Consider the following 13,549-nt stretch of genomic DNA (forward strand, 5'->3'; position numbering starts at 1 on the left):
TTTCCAAGCCAAACTCACAAAAAGGAGTAAGCAGATAGGATATAAATACTCAAGAAAACAAAGTAGGCAGTGAATTGATTTTACCAACTAAACTGTCTCAGGGAGGCTTCAACACTAAGTTGATTTTAAAGTCTTCCATTGACTTTAGGCAACAAATTATCCAGGGAATTTTAAGAATTGAAGGAAATGACTCATTGACAATATGCTTGCTCTGGATAACCTTTGTTCTGAGCAGCGAGAACTCCACACCTAATCAGCAGAGGTTGGGCTTGGCAGTTTGCTAAGCAATGTCCAGATGGAGCATAGAGAAGGGCAATCTGATGTTCCTTCCCTGAATGTTTCACTTTCAGATGCTTGCCGTTAATTCCCTTGAGACAAAGGAGCTCAAATTCTAAGGATCCATACGCTTTAAAGATTTCAGTAAGCAACACTTCTTTGGAAAGGTAAGTGAAAAAAAAGATAGTTCCCATTTTATGAAGTTTCAAGAATATACACTCTGCTTGTGGGTGTGTGTGGGGGGTGTATGTGTGTGTAGAGTATGACAGAACAAAGATTAAAAACTCAAGGCCCAGTGAAATCTTGACAGAAAGAAGCCTTTATTCTTATGCGTTGGTAAGTGATTATAAATATATCTGCTCCGACTTGTTCTAGAAAAGTATCCTTTGCTTTTGGTATCTCCACTACTCGTAGACCTCAGTACCACTGGTTTATATAGTTTAGTAACCTTGCACTGTACCTTAAAAAAACTCAAGAGTTTTAAATGTTCTATCATAAATGTTAAGGATTCCTCCCCCAAATCTTAAACAAAAAAACAAAGATATGCTTTGCTTTCATGAAAGTTATTCAATCTTTTCTAAGGCAGGTATAAACAATTTATATTAGTTAATGATTTCAAAGGACACAAAAATAACATTGTGCAATAGGTGCTAGAAAGTTCTTACAACTAAGTCAATTCAAATCTGGTTCTTGTTGTGGGTCCCCCACATTTTGTTAACTACCTAATATCCTTTGGTCACGTTGTTTTTATGCATGCCTAACAAAAGAGATGTAGGTGAACTATAGTCAAAACCAATTTCAAGTTTCCAGCAGCTAATTTCAAGTTATGAGGTGGGGTAGTGGCAAGGACACAATGTTGATTGATGGGACAGTTGGTAACTTCATGCTAGTTTGATGTGATTGATATGATTGAATAAAGGCTATGACTGAGTCCAAAAAGGCTGAGAGTTGCCAACTGACACTGCTGCTATCAGTGACCCTTATTCTAGTGACCCTTACTCTAGAGGCCTTGGCTAAGGTGTCATTAAAAAATCATATTTCAAAGGAATATTTAATAGCATGGAAAAATGCTCATTATGATGATTAAACAATAGTGTTCAAAAAATATGTTTAGTAACATTTGCAAAAATTATATATATTTTTGCAGGGTTTTTTTTTTTTTGGCTGGGGCTGGGTTTGAACCCACCACCTCCAATATATGGGGCCAACACCCTACTCCTTTGAGCCACAGGTGCTGCCCAAAATAATATATATTGTTACATACAGAGAAAATTGGAAAGTTAAACCCCCAAATGGTACAGTTACAGTGTATGGAGTAGGTTTTGTTTCCTTGACATTTTTTCAGTTTTCACAAACTTTTCTTCATACTGCACTAGTTTTATAACCATAAAACAGTCACTTGAAAATAGTAAATAAATTTTATCTGAAAGCATAAATACTAAAAATATTTTGAAAATAAAATTTCAATTTGAGCAGGAAATCACCCTATTGTTATTAAAATCCCATGCTCCTGACACAGTAATCTAAAGGAAGGTGAATCAAATAAAAGATGTAGAAATATTGCCTACTCTGTGAAAGAACTTAATTCATGGTACATCAACCATCACAGATTAGTGGAAAAGGAATGTTTGTTCAATAAAGACTTAAATCTTAGAAATTAAACAGTAAAAATATTAGAGGAAATAAAAAGAAATATTGATCTGACATTTGCTTTAACAAGGATTTTCTAGGCATTAAAAAAAAGAGAAAAGACCCATAGCTTTGATAATTTTTTTTTAATTTTGTAGTTAATAAAAATGCTTCCATAAAATCAGAAGGCAAACAAATACTTGCAACAAATGTGACAAAAGGTTGTGACAAAGGGTTAATTCATTTGTTAAGTTAAACAAGCTAAAGAGCAAGACTACAATATAGCTGGTCTGTGAGCTCCATGAAAGCAAAGGCATGACATATCATTCGCGATTTATGTCCATTAGCATAATGACCAGAACATCGTATATGTATTGAATAAATTGAGAAATGGTCAAACATGAAAAGATAACTTTTAAAACAGGAAAAGGTAGCCAAGGAGAAGGGAAAATATAGCTGGCTGGGAAAAAATTCCCTTAGTAATAATAAAAATGTAATTAGAACTATGATGAGAAATGAGGAGAGGTTTTTCGTGTTGTTCTTGTGCTGACAGATGCAATAATGAGACGGGCAACGCCCTTCATAGTGAGGAGTGCCTTGAAGGCAGATGGTAAAATCATACTGTTGACCATGGAATTCTAGGTATCTAACCTGAACAAAAATGCAACATATTTCATATATATAAAGGGTGTACCTTCTAGATTCTTAGACTTTCCAAATATGTCCTCTCAAACTTTGTTCAAAGGAGGCCTGGGGATCTGGAGAGGTGTTCCAAAGTCTGCTTCCTTGTAAGATATGAAGGTTCCCCCAACACTGCCTCAACCAGAGCAATTTGACTTTTACCTAATATATATGTTAGACTCCATGTAAGAATTTTATTCTTAAATAGTCCATTAAAAACATCAAAATACTACTATACTGTAGTATATGTAATATATACAATAAAAATACATGGCATGTTACTTCTCAAAAATTACTGGAAAAGTGGAGAACAGTCAGTGTTATGTTCCCAAATCCTGGCCCTACAGGAGTAATTCAGATTCCTGCTTTGGATGTGTATAGATGAAATGTGTAAGTCATCTATAATTACACTGAAAATAGTTGAAATCTCAGATATAAAATCTGAGAATATCCAAGGCCCACTTCAATAAGAAATAAAATATTTGTGTTCTATGATGATCGACAGCGTTCCTTGGTATATTAGTTTGTCATAACAGGAGCCAACTTCCATTCAGATGTTTCAGCCAAAGAGATTTTATTGAAGAGACTGTTTTCAAAGGTAGGGTTAGGTATGGGTTAGGGCTGGATGAAAAAAAAAAAACAAGAAACACGGAGGTACCTGTGAGTTAGCATGGCTAGGCCTGAAGGAAAAAGGGGAGGAAATCCAGATAACAGAGTCCTGTGAAAACTGGCACAATGGAGGGGGCACTGCGTTAGAGGGACAAAGCTAACATCAGAATGCTGTCAGAAGCAAGAAAAGAGGTGGGAAGATATACCCCAACCTGGCTCCTTTTTCACCCTCCAATATTCTGCCAGTATCACCCGTGAGTGTTACCCATTGGTTGAATCAGCTGACAAGAGATCCCAGTGGGAATAGTTTATGAAAGTTCCACCTTCTGAGGCAGAGTCTAGTTAACACAGAGGGGCAGAAGATGGATCTGACAGACAGCAAGAGGAGAATACCCAGCATACTTACAATAGAGGACTACAAAGAGAAATACATAGTCCCCCCTCCCCTTATCTGCAAGGGATGTGTTCCAAGATCCTCAGTGGGGGTCTGAAACCATGAGAACTGAACTCTATATCTATTTTTTTCTATACATACATACATACCTATTATAAAGTTTAAGTTATAGATTTGGAGATAGCAATAACTAAAAATAGAACAATTATAGCAATACATTGAAATATAAATTATAATACACTATGGTTATAACTTCTGCAGTATCTGGTGCAACAACAAAAGTAGCAGGAATTTCATTTTCCTTCTTCCACAATTTCCTGGATAGAATTATTCTTACTGTAGATTTTAGCAACCTCAGCATAAGTTTTTTTTTTTTTCTATCCTTAAGTAAAGAATTTTTATCTTTTCACATAAAAGAAACACCTTATGGGCTTCTCTTTGGCATATCTGAATTGCAGCATTACTATTCTTACACTTTGGGGCTATTATTAAGAAAAATAGGGTCACGGGCGGCGCCTGTGGCTCAGTGAGTAGGGTGCCGGCCCCATATGCCAAGGGTGGCGGGTTAAAACCCAGCCCCGGCCAAACTGCAACAAAAAAATAGCTGGGCATTGTGGCGGGCGCCTGTAGTCCCAGCTGCTCGGGAGGCTGAGGCATAAGCCCAAGAGTTAGAGGTTGCTGTGAGCCATGTGACGCCACAGCACTCTACCCAAGGGGGTACAGTGAGACTCTGTCTCTACAAAAAAAAAAAAGAAAAATAGGGTCACTTGGACACTTGGACACAAACACTGCCACAATCTCTCTGATAACCAAGACAGCTACTAAGTGACTAATGGGTGAGGAGTGCCACATGCCCTGCCCCAGTGGTTGCTAGCCCAAATCACTAGCTCTGAGTACTATTTTAAAATTCTTAGGCAATTTAATGGTGCATTACTGTGTTAAGCTTTCACTTCTTAAAATCTTTGGCCACTTACATTTTTCTTTCATGGATTAGCTAATTTATGTTTTGCCATTTTTTTGAATAGGATACTTTTTCTTTATAAGTCCTATTTATATGATAGGGACATTACTCTCTCATTTTTCATATATATTGATCATTTTTACTTGATTTTTAATTTATTCTATGGAATTTTTAGATAAAAGAGGTTAAGCGCTGAATAGTCAAATCTGTCATTTTTTTCCTTTGTAATTTCAACCTTTGCGATTAAAAGCAATTCACTTATATTTTCTCCTTGCCCTCAAGACTTTTTTAAAAAATTTAAATCTTTTAATTCTGCTCAAATTTAATGCCTGATAAAAGTTTTTAAAGGATGGACAGATAATATGTATTATGTTAGTCCTGGAGTCAGATTGCTGAGTTCAAATTTAGCCTCATCACACACTACACCCTTGAGTAAATTACTTAACCTCTGTAAGTCTCAGTTTTCTTGTTTACAAAATGGAACTATTATTACAGCAGCAAGAGAATGCTCCTCCAGGAGAAAGGATAATATGCAGCAAGGTGCAAAAGTAGGAAGCTAGATGGGTGTGGTAAAATGGGGTAATAATGAGTGAGGGGCAGGGTGACCCACGGGTGGTGAGGTGATAGGCTGGAACGCCATGCATGCCTAGGAGTTTGCTCTTGATGTTAGAGAGATTGGGGAACCAATGAAGAACGGGTTTTAAACAAGCAAGAAACCCACTGAGATACCAGATGTAGGATGATCTCTGTGGCACCAAACAGGAAAATGGAGATTCAAATCCCCTGCTCTACTCTCCCCTACCCAAACCTCTATTCCCTAGAGGTAAATTTTTAACCATCTGACTGTGCCCCTGGTGTTTATCTCTTCTAAATATCATGTTTAAACTCTTTCTTTCTTTCTTTTTTTTGAAACAGAGCCTCAAGTTGTTGCCCTGGGTAGAGTGCTGTGGCATCACAGCTCACAGCGACCTCCAACTCCTGGGCTCAAGTGATTCTCTTGCCTCCATCTCCCCAGTAGCTGGGACTACAGGTGCCCGCCACAACGCCCAGCTATTTTTTGGTTGCACCCATCTTTGTTGTTTAGCGAGCCAGGCTGGATTTGAACCCAACAGCTCGGGTGTATGTGGCTGGCGCCCTAGCCGCTTGAGCCACAGGCGAGAGCCTACACTATGTCTTCATTTTGCCAACAGAGATAAAATTATGGGAATAATTAATACACCGTTGCCCCTAAGAATCTCCAAGAGGAGGAATCTGAGAAAGAAGGTAGAAGCAACCCAACTCCCTAGTGGGTGAAAGCCAGAAAGCTCCTATCCTACCATTAGGAGCAGGTTGGAAACAGAAAGAGGAGCTCCCTTTGAGCTCCCCCTTTTAAGCACCATTTCCAAAGTAGCAAGGCAACTGGAATACTGCCCAGGGTCCTCTCTTGCTGGTACCTCACAGCTGAGGACCAAATGTTGACAACTCAGGCTATCTTGGGTGGTTTGGGAAAATGTAGATAAGAAAACCTGCCGATGAGAATTTTAAAGTAGAACTTCCTAGTTCTATGCCATGGAATGACAGGTATGCAGATACACTATTGATAGAGTCACATGGGGGGGGGACCTACTCAAATAGAACTAACTCACCCGAATAGAACCAACCTGCCCAAATAAAACCAACCTGCTCAAATAGAGCCAAACCACCCAAATAGAACCAACTTGCCCAAATAGAACCAAATCACCCAAATGGAACAAACTCACCCAAATAGAACCAACCTGCCCAAATAGAGCCAACCCACCCAAATAGAATCGTCTGGCCCAGGAAGAAATGAGTGCATGCATGTCACACTAAGGAAGGAGTGAATGTACCAATTCCTACCCCTCCTGCCCTTAAATTCCCATCTGCCTTAACCCACATGCTGACTCCTTTCTCGGACTCAGCTGGCTGGCCCTGGCTGGCACCCCAGGGGAAATGAAGGCCACACTGCCTACACAGAACCTGGACTCCTATTTCCTTTCTTTCACATTTGGGAATAATCTTTTATCTTTGGCCCTTGACCTCTCAGCTATCGGTTTGCTCAGCTCTGCAGGTGGAAAGTCCTAGTCACGTCCTACAGGAGCAGCCTCTCTCCTGTTTACCATTAATGACCTTGCAATGTTATCCTTTCCGAGTTGTGCCATGAAATAAAAGGGTGTGTGAAGAACGGCTTTAGAAGGCGTAGTGCAGTCAAACTGCATCAGCCTGCTTTGGCCCAGCTGCTTGGACCCTTCTGCACAAAAGCTTTATGTTGTCCTTTTTAAATTTCTACACTATTCCCCTATGCCACCCACCTGCCATTCAAAACCATCCTTAAGGTATCCTGAGTAGCAGTTCCGAGGACGGAAGAGAAAGGAATTCCCCACCCACGATGCCTTCCTGTCTGGGTGTCCCTTAGGCCCACCCCTTACAGGGCAAGTGGCCAGGGACACTGCTATCTATGGTCTGATGAACGCCAGCAGACTGACATTACCGTCAGAACAATGGTACCCCGCTACCACGGGCAGGAAGTCCTTCTTCATATCTGCCAACCCGTTTGTCAAGCCCACAATCCCTCAAATGTACGCCACAAGGGAGGAGACAGATTTTGAATTCGCGGGCGGCTACACAGAAACCCCACCGCCAGTGGATGGGGCGACCCCGGAGGGGTGCCGTCCTGGCCCTACCCTCTGATCCATCACGCTGTACTGTGACGTGGCGGGCCCCGGCTCCTCCGGGGGTGGGATGCCCTCGCCCGCCCCGGGTTTCCACGCCGCCGTCCCCAAGGAAGCGCGGGGACAGCGGCCGGGCGGGGGCAGCGGTCAGGCCCGGCGCCCCGGCGTGAGCCGGACCGCGCGCCGCCCGGCCCTGCCTTCTCCTCGCGGGACTGCGCCGCGCTCCCCGCCCCTCGCCCTCGGCCGCACGCCTGGCGCCCCGCTCCCGACCTCCCGCGCCGGCCACTCCTCCTCCTCTGCGTTTTCCTTCTCTTCCTCCTCCCGCTCTCCTCCTCCGCCTCTTCCGTTCCTCCAGGGGAAGGCTGCTGCCTCCTTCTCGGCGCCGCATCCCGGCTTAGGTAATACGTTTCCTCCTGACGCCACCCCTCGCGGTCCCCGCGCCGCCGCCGCCCTCTTCCTGGGATCTGGGCCCCGGCCCGGGGGAGCGGCGCGCACCCCTCGCCCTCCTGCGGTGGGTAAGTACGCGCCGCGGGCTCCGCGCTCCCGCGCCCGGCCCGAGGTCCGAGGTCCCCGCCGCAGGCTGCCCGCCCGGCCGTGCCCGCGCTGCGTCCAGCCTGGGGGACCAGCCCGGGGGACCAGCTCGCGGGGCGCGCGGCCGGCCTGGCTCTGCCGACCCACAGGAAGGAAATGTGGGCTGGGGAGAAAGAGTAGCAGACAACTTAAAAGACATGGTTAGCTTTTTCGTTCGTCCAAGGTGATCTGACAGTTGCCGAGAGCAGTGGCCCCGGTTCAACAGGTAGATGGCGCAGCTGTCAAACGCCCCTCCGCGCCGGCTCTGCTTCCAGAGATGCTCTGAGTGTCCCGAGCTGCTGGCTGCCTCTAGTGACCTACTTGATGGGGGTGAAGTAAACACGGTGGAGAGTATGGGTGGTATTTAGAAAAACATTTACCTCCTTGCTTTTAATTCTCTGAATTTTGAAAGGCGATTTTGTGAGACGCGCATAATTAGTCGGTGTGGCTAAAGTAGGAGCTGGAAAAAAATATTTAACCTGGTTTTGGCAGAATCATGTAGATTAGGCACAAAGAGCGTGAAGGAAAATTCTTGGATTATTTAGTACATCCATGGAAAACATAAACAACCACGGTGTATTTTTTTTTTTTTTGTAGTTTTCCAGGTTTAAAACTATTTTAAATTGTTGATCAGCAGAAGTTTGCCCACTGTGCGAATGGTGTTCACTTTAAAAACAAACAATGGATTAACTGTGTGGACAGATTACTTATGTACATCCCATAAGATTTTTCGGCCTTTTTACCGTTGAAACAAAACAAACAAACAAACAAAAATCATTGGTAGGGATCAGCCCTACTCAGCTTGATAATAGTATAATGAAAAAAAAAAAGACCAATTAGCTTAATGTCATCCTTACCTTTTAAAATAGTGACTATAAGAGCAAAAATAAAGGCAATGGAAGAGTTTCTTCTTTCAATCAGATATTTGTTTTTATTTTTAAGTTTCAGTGGAATATTGTACTACTTTTGAAGTTCATAATCATGAAGAGGGTTCTGTAAGGTGTATAAAGTTACACTTGACTTTCTGCATAGAATAAGCTACTACTTATTTTCAAGCTTTTGGACTAAACTACCACTAACTTGGAAATTGCAGCTTCGACTCATGCCCTACAATGTGAAATATCTTATTATAGATTTAAATTATAACTATCTTTGTGGTCGTTACGAAAAAAACTAAAAACAAAAAGGTGATTTCTTGTTTAACATATGAGGCCTGTGAGAGAAAAGTTATAAAAGTAATTATTATATATATTTTTCCCCTTTTATTTCTGTCTCTGATAATTAGAAAATGTCTTATTCTATTTCATGTTATATAGAAATTATTTTAATTTCTATTATGTTATATAAAGTGACTCATAAAAACAAATATTGTCTTCATTTGTGAAAGATGAGGATGTGTCTATGAGAATGTTTTCCAAGTATTAGTCCTTATAAATATCCTTGTTATTATACTTTTGAATCTTGTAATGAAGTTGATAAAACTTTCTACATTGGCTTGGTGCCTGTAGCTTGGTGGTTAGGATGCCGGCCACATGCATTGGGGCTGGTGGGTTCAAACCCAGCCTCGGCCTGCTAAACGACAATGACAACTGCACCCAAAAAAATAGCCAGGCATTGGGCGGCGCCTATGGCTCAAAGTGGTAGGGCGCCGGTCCCATATGCTGAAGGTTGCAGGTTCAAACCCAGTCCCGGCCAAAACCCACAAAAAAAAAGGCTCAAAAATAGCCGGGCATTGTGGCAGGTGCCTGTTGTCCCAGCTACTTGGGAGGTTGAGGCAAGACAATTGCTTAAGCTCAAGAGTTGAAGTTGTGAGCTGTGACACCATGGCACGCTACTGGGGGTGACATAGTGAGACTCTGTCTCAAGAAAACAAACAAACAAACCTTTCTGCATTGGTGTTTTTGTTTGGCTTAGAGCTTAAAAGTAAAAGCTTTGCTTCCCATCTCCCATGATTTGTGTTGAGGAATATTTCCCAAACTTGTCTGGTATTTTTAAATTGAGTAGGTAGTGGACAAGTAGGAGGTTGGAGTGGGGAATAGTGGTTTAAAAAGGTAACCAGGTTGCCACTTGGGACTAACTGAATCCAAATTTCTAAGGGAAAGGAGATATTTAAAATGGACAAAAATGATAAAATGTTAAAAGGGTAAACAAAACAAAATAGGCAAGTTTGGGAAACACAGGTGGAAAGGACTGTTGGTGGAATGAATAGCTGATGTAACCTATTAGGATTCCTGTACATAAAATGTTCTTAAACAGAAGCTATGATTTTATAAATATGATGATGTCACTCCTTTAGGGAATCTGAAACTTTTACATTGTTTTGTAGTCAAGCATCTGGTGGTTGAACTTAAGCTAACTTGTTTTGCATGCTTAATCTCTTTTATGCGGTATGCGATGTTAATTCAAGTTCTTTAATGTTATAAAAGCATTTTATTAATGAATGTTTAATACAGATTACTATAACTAGTAGTCCCCAGAAAAATAAATTTCTGTGCCTAACTTCTCTTTCATATTGCAGATTTTGTTGTCACCTCTTTTATGTTCTTAAGTATAGAGAAGACAAGCATGTAAATTTGAATAACTTATTTATAGCTTTTAAAAAAATAACTCTCTTTAATATGCCCCCTGGGGGAGAAGCTCTTCTACAAATGGAACTTTACCCTGGAAGTGAGAACAATGTAACGTAAAATTGTACCCTCATGTTAATATGAGTAAAGTTTTTTTAAAAAAAGAAAAAGAAACAGACCAAGATGGACTCTTAAAAAAATAATAATAAAACAAAATTAAAAAACCTCCCAACCCCATCCAGAGAAGAAAAAAAAAAAAAACTTTACTTGACCATAAAACATATTCAATTATATGTTAAAATTAATCAACAAAATAAAGTATTAAACATCTATAAAAAATTTGTAAAGATGAATTACCACAATAGAAAGTATCAGAATTTATTTTCCTTTTGTATTCTTTTCTTTACATTCCTTTTCTTTCTTTATCCTATTTTGGGAGGTGGGGTGGGGCGTTATTTGCTCACTTGTTTTTATTTTTAATCAACAAAATATTTAAAATCTAATTATCTAAGTTTACGTTAACTTAAATATTTGCTAACTTTGCCAATAAATATTTAAATTTGTGCTTTTCTTTATAGAGTGACAATGGTAGATTTCTCTCAATGCAAATGAGAGTGATATCAAAGGAGTTAAAGTAAAATGACCAAAGAACATGTTCTCTTAATATTGCATAAAGAAAACATAACTTAAGATGACATCATGATTTTTCATTATCAGCAGCTTTTTAAATGAGGATTTGATCTCCCAAGTTCCAGAGAACATTTGTACTTAATTCCTGGGGATTTGCAAGACTCACATATAATCACCTTTAATCCCAGTTGGATCTGGGAATAACGTGAGGTCTGTTTTTTAAATATGGCTGATTATAAGACATAAATAGCAAAGAATGCAGGAAATAAAAATAAAGAATCAGATTAAGAAGAGAAATATTAACTCGCTTAGACATTTACATGTGGTTGCAAGATCCATGAGAATGCAAGTTCAGTCTACGGCCATACTACCCTGAACGCGCCCGATCTCATCCGATCTCGGAAGCTAAGCAGGGTCAGGCCTGGTTAGTACTTGGATGGGAGAATGCAAGTTCATTTGTATTATAGTGTAGCTGTGATGAGCCACATATATTATTCTAGTACTTTGAACTTTAAAGCAATAGGTACTATAAATATTCTTATATTAGTTCATGTACTTTTAAAGGCAAATGTTACATTCAGTATTTTATATTGCCATACTTAATGTTTTGCAAATATCTGTTAAAAATAAACATTTTCTCCTACAAAGTGGAAAAGTAAATAGGATGCAAAGAGATAGGCTGCTAAATACAGTCTTACCAAATGATATAGAAATAATCTATGACCTCTGCTTTCATACTATAACACCAGAAATGTATTTTAGATCAAATAATTTATTCATCATTACAAAAATAAATAATAATAACCATCTTCCAGGGCGGCGCCTGTGGCTCAGTGAGTAGGGCGCCGGCCCCATATGCTGAGGGTGGCGGGTTCAAACCCACCCCCAGCCAAACTGCAACAAAAAAATAGCCGGGCGTTGTGGCGGGCGCCTGTAGTCCCAGCTGCCTGGGAGGCTGAGGCAAGAGAATTGTGTAAGCCCAGGAGTTAGAGGTTGCTGTGAGCCGTGTGACGCCAGGGCACTCTACCTGAGGGTGGTACAGTGAGACTCTGTCTCTACAAAAAAAAACAAAAAAACCCGTCTTCCAGAAAGCTCTGTAAAGAACTCCTTTGAATTGTTTTCTAATACAGTAGAACCTCCATAGCTAGCCACCTCTGTACACTGAGCACCTTCTTAACCTGACCTAATTTCATAGACCGGATGTGTACCACAGGTATGTGTTGGTACAGTAGGCCTAGTTCCTTAGGTGGACCACCTCCTATTTGTTGACCAGTTTCTTACAGTCCCTTGGGTAGTCAGCTTGCAGTTCTACTGTAGTTATAATCCTAAATTTACATAATGAATAATTTTTTTGGATTAGTTCAGTTGCAAGAAAGTCCTTGTAAACATGTTTATCTCTAAAGGAATGAAAATCACCCAACTTACAGAACTCCCACTGTGTTTCACAGAGAGATGGAATGTGTATCCTGCTCTTAAGACATTTACAGCCTTGGGGAGAAAACATGGAGTGCCACGGAGTGACTTGGGTGGGCGCCTTAGTCCCCCTTCATAATATCCATTAACCCCTTTACCTACACCGAAACCACTTTACAGTCATCAATTTTAGGACTTTATAGTGGCAAGAAAGTGATCCTTTAGTAGAAACTGTACTTCCAGTCCCCATACAACCAGTCTGTTTTTCACTTTCACTACAGTGTTCAGTAATTTACATGAGCTATTCAATACTTTATTATAAAATAGCCATTTTGTTAGATGATTTTGCCTAATGTAGGCTAATGTAAGCATTCTGAACACGTTTAAAGTAGGATAGGCTGAGCTATGATGTTTGGTAGTTTAGGTATATTAAATGCATTTTTGATTTAAAATATTTTCAACCTGCAATGGGTTTGTAAGGACATAACCCATCATAGGATGAGGAGCATCTGTACATAAACATACAGTCTAAGGACAGTCATCCTTGATATATGTGGGAGATTGGCTCCAGGATGGCTATTGTATACCCACATTTGCAGTTATTCAAGTCCCCACAGTCGGCCTTGCAGAACCCACTAATAGGAAAAGTTGGCCCTCTTATATACATAGATTTTGCGTCATGCATATACAGTATTTTCCATCCGTGTTTGGTTAAAAAAAAAACCCACAAATACTGGACCTATGTTGTCAAGGGCCAACTACTAAAAATCAGGGCAATTGCTGTGCAAAATCACTTTCTAGACAAATAGCCTAGAGCCCTTATTTAATCTTAATTTTCATACCCTTACCCTAATCTCCTTTTTAAAAAATCAATCAAGAAATATTTTTCAAGGCTGGGCACGGTAGCTCACGCCTGTAATCCTAGCACTCTGGGAGGCTGAGGCTGGTGGATTGCCTGAGCTCAAGAGTTCAAGACCAGCCTGAGCAAAAGCGAGACCCCCGTCTCCAGGTGTTGTGGCAGGCGCCTGTAATCCCAGCTACTTGGGAGGCTGAGGCAAGAGGATTGCTTGTGCCCAAGAGTTTGTGGTTGCTGTAAGCTGTGACGCCACAGCACTCAACCAAGGATGACAAAGTGAGACTCTGTCTAAAA

The 13,549-nt window shown here is 40.7% G+C and overlaps 1 protein-coding gene across 4 annotated transcripts in view; it reads left to right on the forward strand.

The window, feature by feature from the left end:
* The first annotated feature begins 296 nt into the window (after nt 1-296).
* INPP1 (inositol polyphosphate-1-phosphatase) overlaps nt 297-13,549 on the forward strand; it is a 35,316-nt gene continuing 22,063 nt past the window's right edge. The window contains exon 1 of one of the 4 annotated variants that reach the window (XM_053596687.1): nt 297-443. The gene's annotated coding sequence lies outside the window, so the exon portion shown is untranslated. Of the gene's footprint in view, nt 444-7,483; nt 7,735-7,993; nt 8,016-13,549 lie in introns of those variants that run through there. The other 3 variants (XM_053596686.1, XM_053596688.1, XM_053596690.1) reach the window with 3 other exon arrangements.

This window comes from Nycticebus coucang, chromosome 7, assembly GCF_027406575.1.
Source record: "Nycticebus coucang isolate mNycCou1 chromosome 7, mNycCou1.pri, whole genome shotgun sequence".
In the NCBI taxonomy this organism is placed as follows: domain Eukaryota; kingdom Metazoa; phylum Chordata; class Mammalia; order Primates; family Lorisidae; genus Nycticebus; species Nycticebus coucang.